The following is an 8702-nucleotide window of genomic DNA, read 5'->3' as shown; positions in this document are numbered from 1 at the left end:
ACGTGTGGGATTTGGGATCCATGGGGCCGAGCAGCCCCGGGGGGGGCAGAAAGCAGCTGGGGGTGGGCAGCTCCAAGCCTGCAGCCAGCGGGGGCTCCCTTGTGGGAAACGATGAGCATTCACCAAGGCTCCTTGGAAGTGCCATTGCCTCTGCTCCTTGAGGATCAATTTCCACTCTTATCAGCACAGTAATGCTCTCTGCGAGGCAATATGATTTTCTTCTATGTAAACAGCAATAACTTCAGAATTACTCAGGAAAGACAGAGACCTCAAGAGATGTTTAAATTACTGGCTATCTCATTAATCAAACACAAATGCAAGACTAGCAAAGGCTCTAGTTGCTGAGCTAGAAAATGCTTAAATTCATTTATCGAGACAGCAGGGAAATCCAGAGTCCTGCCAAAGCCTGGGGGGTCCATGAGCCGGGAGGTGACTGCTGATGGGCTGCTGTTTTTGCTGGTTTACGGAGGCTCCCAAGCCTGCGCTGGCCCAGGTGCGAGTTTTCTGTGTAGCTTTGCGTCGGCCTCGTCCTGGGCTGGGCTTGGCCCCTGAGGCCCAACACCCTGGGGACCAGTTTGGGTTTTCTGCTGGAACCAGCAGGAGCGCCACATGACGGAGCTGGGCTGAGCCCCAGCCGAGCCGCGCTGCATGCAGATGGGACAAGAGCCACGAGAGCTGTAGCAAGGCTGTGCCGTCTATCCTCCTGGGTTGCCATGCCAACAAAGAGGAGACAAGAACCGATTTAATTTGCAGAATCACCCTCTTGACACAAAATCCAAGCAGCTTGTGAGGAGTAGGGTGAAAGATGTCAAGGGAGCAGAGAGGGATTCTCTGTGCTGCTCTGCATCCAGTATATGGCTGTGTTTTGTTTCTCAGGGAGGTCTCCAACACCTCTGCTGCAGAGCTGGAGACACAGGAGCCAGCTACGAGCCCAAGGGAAGGTCTCCCAGCTTGTCTTTGGAAAGCGCCTGGGAACCCACTGGAAATCTCAGCACAAAACACATCAGGAGCTGAGCTTTGCTATAGCATGGCTACATCACAGGCAGGAAGCAATACCCAAGGCGTGGAAGTGTCTTCAGCTCAGATTTTCCTTTCTTCTTCCTCAGAAAGACCTGTGTAGTGGGGAGAGGGGCATGGGCTTTCCTTTGCACAGTTTTGCTCTGGCCAGCTGTGGCTGCCCGCATACTGCTTGCTCCAGCCCAGTCCTGCGCTTTCTCTGGCACCTGTCGATAGACCTTTCCTCTGCGTCACTGCAAAATCCAAAGGCTTTGTTCTGAATTGTCAGTGAGGATGAAGGTATAAAAAAGAAGAATTATTTCCTCAAACGTCCTGTGGCAATGCTCAGTTTTTGTCTGCAGTAGCTCCGCTCCACCCTTCCTCTCCACCTCTGTTTGTGCATTCGGCCATCCCGAGCATCCTGCTCTAACCCAGATTGGAAACTCATTAAAGAGACCCTGTGACGAGACGTGTGTCCAATGTGCCCTGGAAGGGGCCGAGGTCCTGCTTGTGGATCTTCCATGCAGGTCTGATGGGTGTTGTTAACGAGAGTCATGGTGGGCGCAGTGCCCTGAGCAGCACAGCATTTAATTCTGTGTTCCTGCTTAAGATGCTGATGCAAAATCCGAAGAAATATAGATTGCTCTTGGAAGGGTTTTTGGAGCTTTCACAGTCATCTCAAGCACCTAGGTTCACAGGATCTGGTCAGATTATCTCAGCATTGGACTGTCATCATCACCAATCGATATCCCGAATTACCTCTTCATACAGAAGATGCTTTGCTAATTTTCATGGATCCCCTGTGTTTCATGCCCTTGGTGTCCTGTCATGCACTGCTAGTTTTAGTCCACAAGCTACAGCACAATATGCTTATGAGTAATAGCATCTTATTGGAGTGTAAAGATCTTCCTATTTCACTGATTTATCCTGCATTTAAACTAATTCAAAATTCACTTACTTCAAAAAGTACTGGAAGCAAAATGCTCTCTGTAAATAGCCTAGCTTTTTCTAAACTGATATCGCTGAAAGGGAAGATGGAATAACTTGCACTATCTATTTTCTCTTGAAGGTAGCATCGCTGTATTATTTTGACTGTTTTCCATAACGAGGGCCATAGCTGATTCTTTGCTTTAAAAGAGGCTTATGGAGTGGCAAGGACTGTTCGACCTTTATATCTGAGCCTGTAGGAACCCCGTGCAGATTAATCTGAAGTTTGCTTAAGTAGCCAGGTCGGCAGTCACTTTGTTTTCAGTTCACTGCATGGTGGATTTCTGAATCGCAGAGTGCCAGACATCCAAACCCAGCCAGTCCCCTCTCAATCGTGTTGGTGGGGGGGGGGTCGCTTTCCCTTTCCGCTTACATTTCAGATACTCTTTCAAGTTTATGAGCTGCCACTTCCCAAACCACAGAAGGAAAATGGAGCCTGGCCAGGACTGGTGACATTGCTCAGCTGTGACACAAGGCTGCAAAGCTAGAAATGTGGAAATGGAGGAGATAAGTCAAGGGAAGGCAGGCGCCAGAGCCGGTCACCAGGGCAGTTCCTGAGATCCAGAGGGCAGGGACGAGGAGAGCAGGGAGGAAAATCCTCACAGCAGAAGGGTCACAGTGATGCTGGCACGAGCATCAGCAGTTTCCTCCTCTGCCCTTTCCCCTGTAGCCAGAGCCTTTCCTTCTTAGCCACTGTCTCCAGTCTGGCCCAGCCCAGGAGCACCCCAAACGCAGCCTGGAGATTTGGGGGCCCCAGAAATTGGGCTGGTGCTGCAGCAAGAGCGCCCTGTCCTGGCTCAGTGACACAAGCGCACAAAAGGTGCTCACCTGGCACACTGCAGGGCTTTTCTGTGCTCAGACGAAGGCAAATGTTTTACATGAGCCAACTCTACCTAGAAATCACACCTACGGCTGGTCTAAATTGCAGGCTGGATACGTGTACTGTATTCCAGCACAGCAGAGGACAGGCTCAGATTGCAAAATTTATCGGAGAGGGTTGCATGCACCTTGGTGAATGGGTGATAACACCCGTTCTGTTTCCTGGCCCTTTTCCGATTCCCTTGACGCTGTGGCATGCCTGAGCAGGGCTGCTCCACCCTGTGCAGCAGCGGGATGTAAGCTGCTGCGGCGAGGGAACGCTTTCAGAGGCAGGAGCTCTGACCACCAGCGGGCTCTGAGGCTTTACTGTGAGCTAAACTGCCTCCAGAGCTTTTGTTCCCTGCCTGCTTTCTCTCTCATGTTGCCTCTATCAAAGGCTCAGGTGTTCTCTGAGACCTCCGCTGGGAGGTGCCGCAGTTGCCCCCCTCTGAGGGATGCTGGGGGGCTGCATCCCCCCTCCAGCCTCAGCTCTCCCTGGGCCCACAGCGGAGGGGCCGGGTGGCAGCAGCCGGCTGTGCCTTGCAGCAAGCTCCCGGCGGCTCTCGGGCTGTGCCTGCGGTGCTGCTGGCCAGGTCCCGAGCCCACATGGCAGCGAGCTGGTAGCCAGGTAATGCTGGAACAGCCAGGCTCATAAAATTTAACACCTCAACGATATTTCTAACAGGAGGAAACAAGAACTTCTCCTTTCTGATGGAGAAGAAATGACTTCAGACCTCGCTAAATGTCATCCCAGGCTACATTAACTGCTGTCTTGCTCAGAGGCTGCTGTCTAGCTGGCCACTTAAGGCTCGGAGCATAGTTCATTTCCCCGCTTGAAATTCAGGTATTGTTTGTGTCACAGTGGGTTAGGGATACATCAGCAGAGGTTTCTTTTCTAGACGATAGAGGATACCTGAACCGAGGAAGGCAGCCATGGTATCGAAACCTGGTAAGTGAATAGTCATAATCATCCATCAATCCTATTTCAATCCCAAGGAAGATCATTCAAAATCCTAAGAGTCCCTGAGCAGTCAAGAGAGCAGAGCCCCATGTAGGAGGTGGCATGGGTGTTTCTGAAGAATAAATCTTAGCACACTGGGTACCTCGTTACCAGGCAGAGAGTGATAAATTAGGCAGCTCACGGAAGAGCTACAGAAATGATGAGGGAGGTGGAGGATCTATCTAATGAGAACAGATTAAATTACTGAAGTTGGCAGGGTTTGACTGAGTGGCAGGTGAGGAGGGGAGGAGGAACTGTGCGGGAGGAAGGAACGCCTGAGTAAGAGCAGGGATGGTTTCCAGGGATCCACGCTGGGCATTGCTGCTGCCAGCGGAGGGAAGGAGATCGTGGGCTGGTCCCGGGAAGCCTTGTGGCTGCATCCCTGTAACACCTGATGCCCATTCAGCGGGGGCAACTCCGTGCCCTGGCAGTAGTCTAAAAGCCCTCCCGGAGAGCACCCAGCTGCTGCCAGGGCTGTGGCACGCGGCGATGGGCAGCACGAGCCATGAGGAGGCCGCTGCAGCCGTCCCTCACTGTGAGATGAAGGATGTCGGGCGCTGAGCCTCGTCCAGGCAATGCCAGCATCGGGAAGGCTGAGAGGGGAGGATTGCACAGCCTGGCAGGAAGCAGAGGAGCTTTGAAGTAGAAATCTTTTATAGCCTGGGGCAGCTGTGAGCACACTGTGCAATGGCTCGGTAGCGGCCACTGAGCATGCACACGCTTCCAGCACAGTGCTTAAACCCCCGCCTCCCTCATCCTTCCCAGCCGCTCTGTAGCCATGGGCAGCCCAACACCCCGACTACGAACGTGGGCAGGAGCCGCCCGGTTCCCCAGCACACTGCACAGGCCCAGGCCAGTACCGAGGGTGCGGATCCTCGACTGAGGCTGTCCCACGCCAGTGTCCTGGAAACGAGATGTGCTCACAGAGCAGGGAAACGCAGGTCTGCTCTGCTCTGCGCCTCCACTGGCACCAAATGCCCTCTCTCTGCTGCTCTGTTTTGATCTGCGGCTCATTAGGAATGAATAAATTATGATTTTTAAAGAATTGGATATGAAGCAAATCTTCTTGGTTTATGGTTGAGGCCTTCTGTGCTAGCAGCTAAGCAGGCGTTTGCTGCCCAGCCGGGTGGGTCCCTCTGCGGTGCCTTCGCTCCTCTCAGCAGCATCTGCAGCCCCTTGCCTCGTGGCTGTGCAGACCAGGGCGGCCAAGCAAAAGTCTCTCCGGGGCTGCTGCACGTTGCTTGTGCTTGGGTAACACTCGTTCACAGGCATGGAGGGGTCCTCTGCCAGGCAAAGCCTTGCCCAGTGGAGTGAAGTTCTGCAAAGGCGCTGGTGGAGCAGGGGCGAGTTGCAGGTGCCAAAGCAGAGGCAGGTCCTGGGGCTGGCAGCACGGCTGGCCAGCAGAAGTTCTTCCACAGAGCGGGGCTGAAGCGGGTGAGGTGAGGCTGCCAGTGCTCCGCGGGCCAGGCCTCAGCGTGCAGCGGACGGGGAGAGCCCCTCGGCTGGCAGAGCTCTGGGCTGGGGCCCTGGGGGTGACGCATCCCTCTGGACACCGCTGCGGAGGCTGGGCTGGCCGCTTCATCTCCAGGCAGCCTCTCGGATTGCTATGGAAACAGTCCCATGACGAGAACCTCAGAGAGCAGCGTGAGCCAAGCTACCCGAGGTAGATCGGGGAGGCTGGCACGACTGTGCTGATTCGGTGGCATCTTGCCATGGACAATCAGCTCCGGGTGTGCGCCAGGGGTGCCCTGCATGGGGAGGACGGTGCAGCACCGCGGCCCAGCACACGCCTCGGGCAGCCCAGCCGCCTGGCCAGGGCGCTTTTCTCCTGGAGCAGGCTGCAGCTGGTGAAGGGCATTTTAGAAAGCGCAAAGTACGTTGGCAAAACACTTCTGATCCAGCCTCCTGATGCAATGCTGGCAGCAGGCTGCGCTGCAGATGAGCCACAACCAAGGCCCTGGGCTCCGTGCTGTTTGTGCCACCGCTCCCAGCCCGGGGCTCGTCCCGGCGATGCAGCAGCCAGAGGCTCTTCCAGCACCAGGTGAGTGGAGCACCAGCAGCGTTGGTCGAGGTGCTCAGATGTCAAGGGGGAGATGCCAGGCAGTCTCCTGGCTGTCCTGCTGATCGTGTCCTTGGCCGGCTGACTGCGTGACATGGCTCAGAGCGAGGTGACTGCAGTCAGCAGCGTGTGCTCCACGTCAGCCGCAGGCTGTGCTCATCCTGGCAGCTCGCTGCTCAGCCCCAGGTGCCCTGCAGGCAGCCCTGTGTCCTGACCACCAGGACCAGCTCTTGTGTAAGGCATCACCGGCCTCTGCGAGCCTCCAGCCCTGAGCATTGGGATGAGAGCGCATCACAGCTGGGGTCAAAGCTGCTCGGTGACAACAGGCAAACCTCTTGCTCCCTTCCTGCCTTGGTTTTCCTTTCTCTAGATGAGTGATTATGTACTCGGACACCTTGCAATCTGAGATGACTTCTTTGCCACTGCTGCCTTTCCCTTTCCTACCATCACTGCTACGTTGGCACAGGTTGGAGACAGCCAGTTGACACTTGTGTTCAGCGTGGCTTTGCCATGTCGTCCTGTCGTGTGATCAGCAAAGGGCTTCCTTTGCAAACCCTGGCACTAATTCTGCAAAAACCGAGATTAGAGCAAGAGATTATCTCCTGATAATGTGCAGATAATGCCACTCACCTACTTACTCTGAGTAAGTACCTGACAGATGGGATGGGTCCCACGATGCCCTTCCTAAATGGACAACAGCCTGCTCCTGTGCTTGCCAGGGAGACCAAGGGCAACTGAGAGGCGACCTGGGAGCTTCAGCCCCGAGCAATAGCCGGGGTTTGTGGGACGAGAAGGGGCTGCTCAGGAGCAGTGGGAGGTCTGAGCCTCTGGCCATGGCAGAGGAGGACTTTGACGTGCACCTTGCAGCTCACGGCATTGGACCGTGTCTCCAGGGGGCTCTGCCAGCACTTGGCACATGCTTTTCCTCCAAACTGCGGCACTGGTGACGCAGGTGGCAGAGGCCCCAGGGCTGGGCATGCTGCAAGCCCGGTGTCCGCAGCTGCCGTGTTTCTCCATCCCTGCCTCCTGCACACCAGCTCTCCGCTGAAGAGAAGCAAGGCCGGCTCTGCTCACATGCTGCGCAGATCCAGGCAGCCAGCGGGCTGCTCGGTGGAGACGAGCAAGGGCAGACTTGTAGGAAAAGCAAGGGGGAGGAGTGGAGAGCCCCACCACTGCATGCCCAGGAAGGATTGGAGGGAGTGGATAAGTAATTCAGGTATTTAGCAATGGAAGGAAAACTCCCGGCTTCAGTCTTTTCACAGCTGTTTCCGAAGGGCAGGTTTATCAAAACAGCTACAGCAGAAACTAAAACGGACAGAAGCCCCTGCTTCCCCCAGCTGTTTGCCACCACCCGTCCGATCACACATACAGGCAGGGCCTTGGGGGTTTACAATCTTTGGCCCTACGGAGTGTACAGAAAGAGGCTTTAAGGGCTGGTGGGACCTTGAAGGGACATCTAGTTCCTTCCTGTGCACGTGTCACCTGTGACTGTCCCTTGTCTAACCTCTTCTCTTGCCTCCTGCCAGCATACACCTCTCAGACAAAATGGCTCTCCCTCTGGCTTCAGCCTTTTCAGAACTATTCACTGTATAAATCACAGGCCACGTATTCACTGCACATACACTTTTCCAAGTCTGAGAGAGCTCCAGCGTGTTCCCTTTTTTATAGCAGCTGTAATGATGCATCAGTAAAACGGGGGATTTGGTTTCCGAGCACCTTGCTCAGAGATGCTGTTCTTCCACCTTTTGTTAACTGTAGGTGGCAAAGGTGGATGTAGGTTCCAAGGATCTACAGTTTAGACCACAGGAGCAAGTGCTAAATGCTGTCAGAACAGGCATTTAGTCTAAACCTGAAGCTGTCTCCATGAATGGAAAAATGCTTTGACATTGTGGAATGCCACCGAAAAACATCTTGAGTGCCTTCTTGGACTAGAGTTTAAATGACATTGCATTTTTACTGTTTATTTTCTATTCAGTATATATTTACAGACTTCATTCATTCCCTGAGGGAGGTAAAGCTCCGTATGAATTAATCTACCTCATTTCAAGGTGTTCCACTGCTTCTGCTGACAGGTAAATAATGAAGAAAAATCATGGAAGTTTTGAGGTGTTCTGAAAAATATATTTCTAGGAATTATTATATTGAAAAAATGTTTGCAAAAGCCTGGAAGTAAAGGTGATAATCTGTAAAAGCTTACTTATTAACAGAAGCGGTAACTGGGATAGCAGCGTGTAGAGATTCACAGGCCAGAGACTTTCCTGCAGGAACCACATCCCCAGTTTATAGCTTGGTCCAGCAGGATCATTTCCTTTAAAGTTCTTCCAGCCTCAGAATGAAGTATTCCAAGGCAGGTAATTGCCATATCCCTTCACAAATTATAACAAAAGTAAATTACCGTCCTTGTTAAAAATGCACGCTTCTCACTTCACTCAGATGTGTCTACATCCAGCCTCCCATCAACAAGCCTTGTTAAGCCTTTATCTGATAGATTAAAGAGCCCTTTCTTGTCAGAGGTCTTCTTCTCGGCTTGTGAATCACAACAGGAGCGTAGAACTGGAAGGGACAGCTTGGGCCATCAAATCCCATTTCCCTGCAATTGCTGGCAACCATGTTATAAAGTCCATTTCAAACTCAATCTTAAAACTAATTGCATGTCTTGCCCCCAATACTCCTCTCAGGAATCTGTTCCAGAACAACATTTCTCCCACAGTTAGAAACTATTTAATTTCCAGCCAAAATGTATTTGTGCCAATTCATACCTATTTGTTTTTGTGCCAGCACCGCCTGTTATCTGAGGCCATT

Source organism: Aythya ferina (genome assembly GCF_964211825.1).
Source record: "Aythya ferina genome assembly, chromosome: 15".
Classification (NCBI taxonomy): domain Eukaryota; kingdom Metazoa; phylum Chordata; class Aves; order Anseriformes; family Anatidae; genus Aythya; species Aythya ferina.
This window is presented reverse-complemented; position numbering follows the sequence as displayed.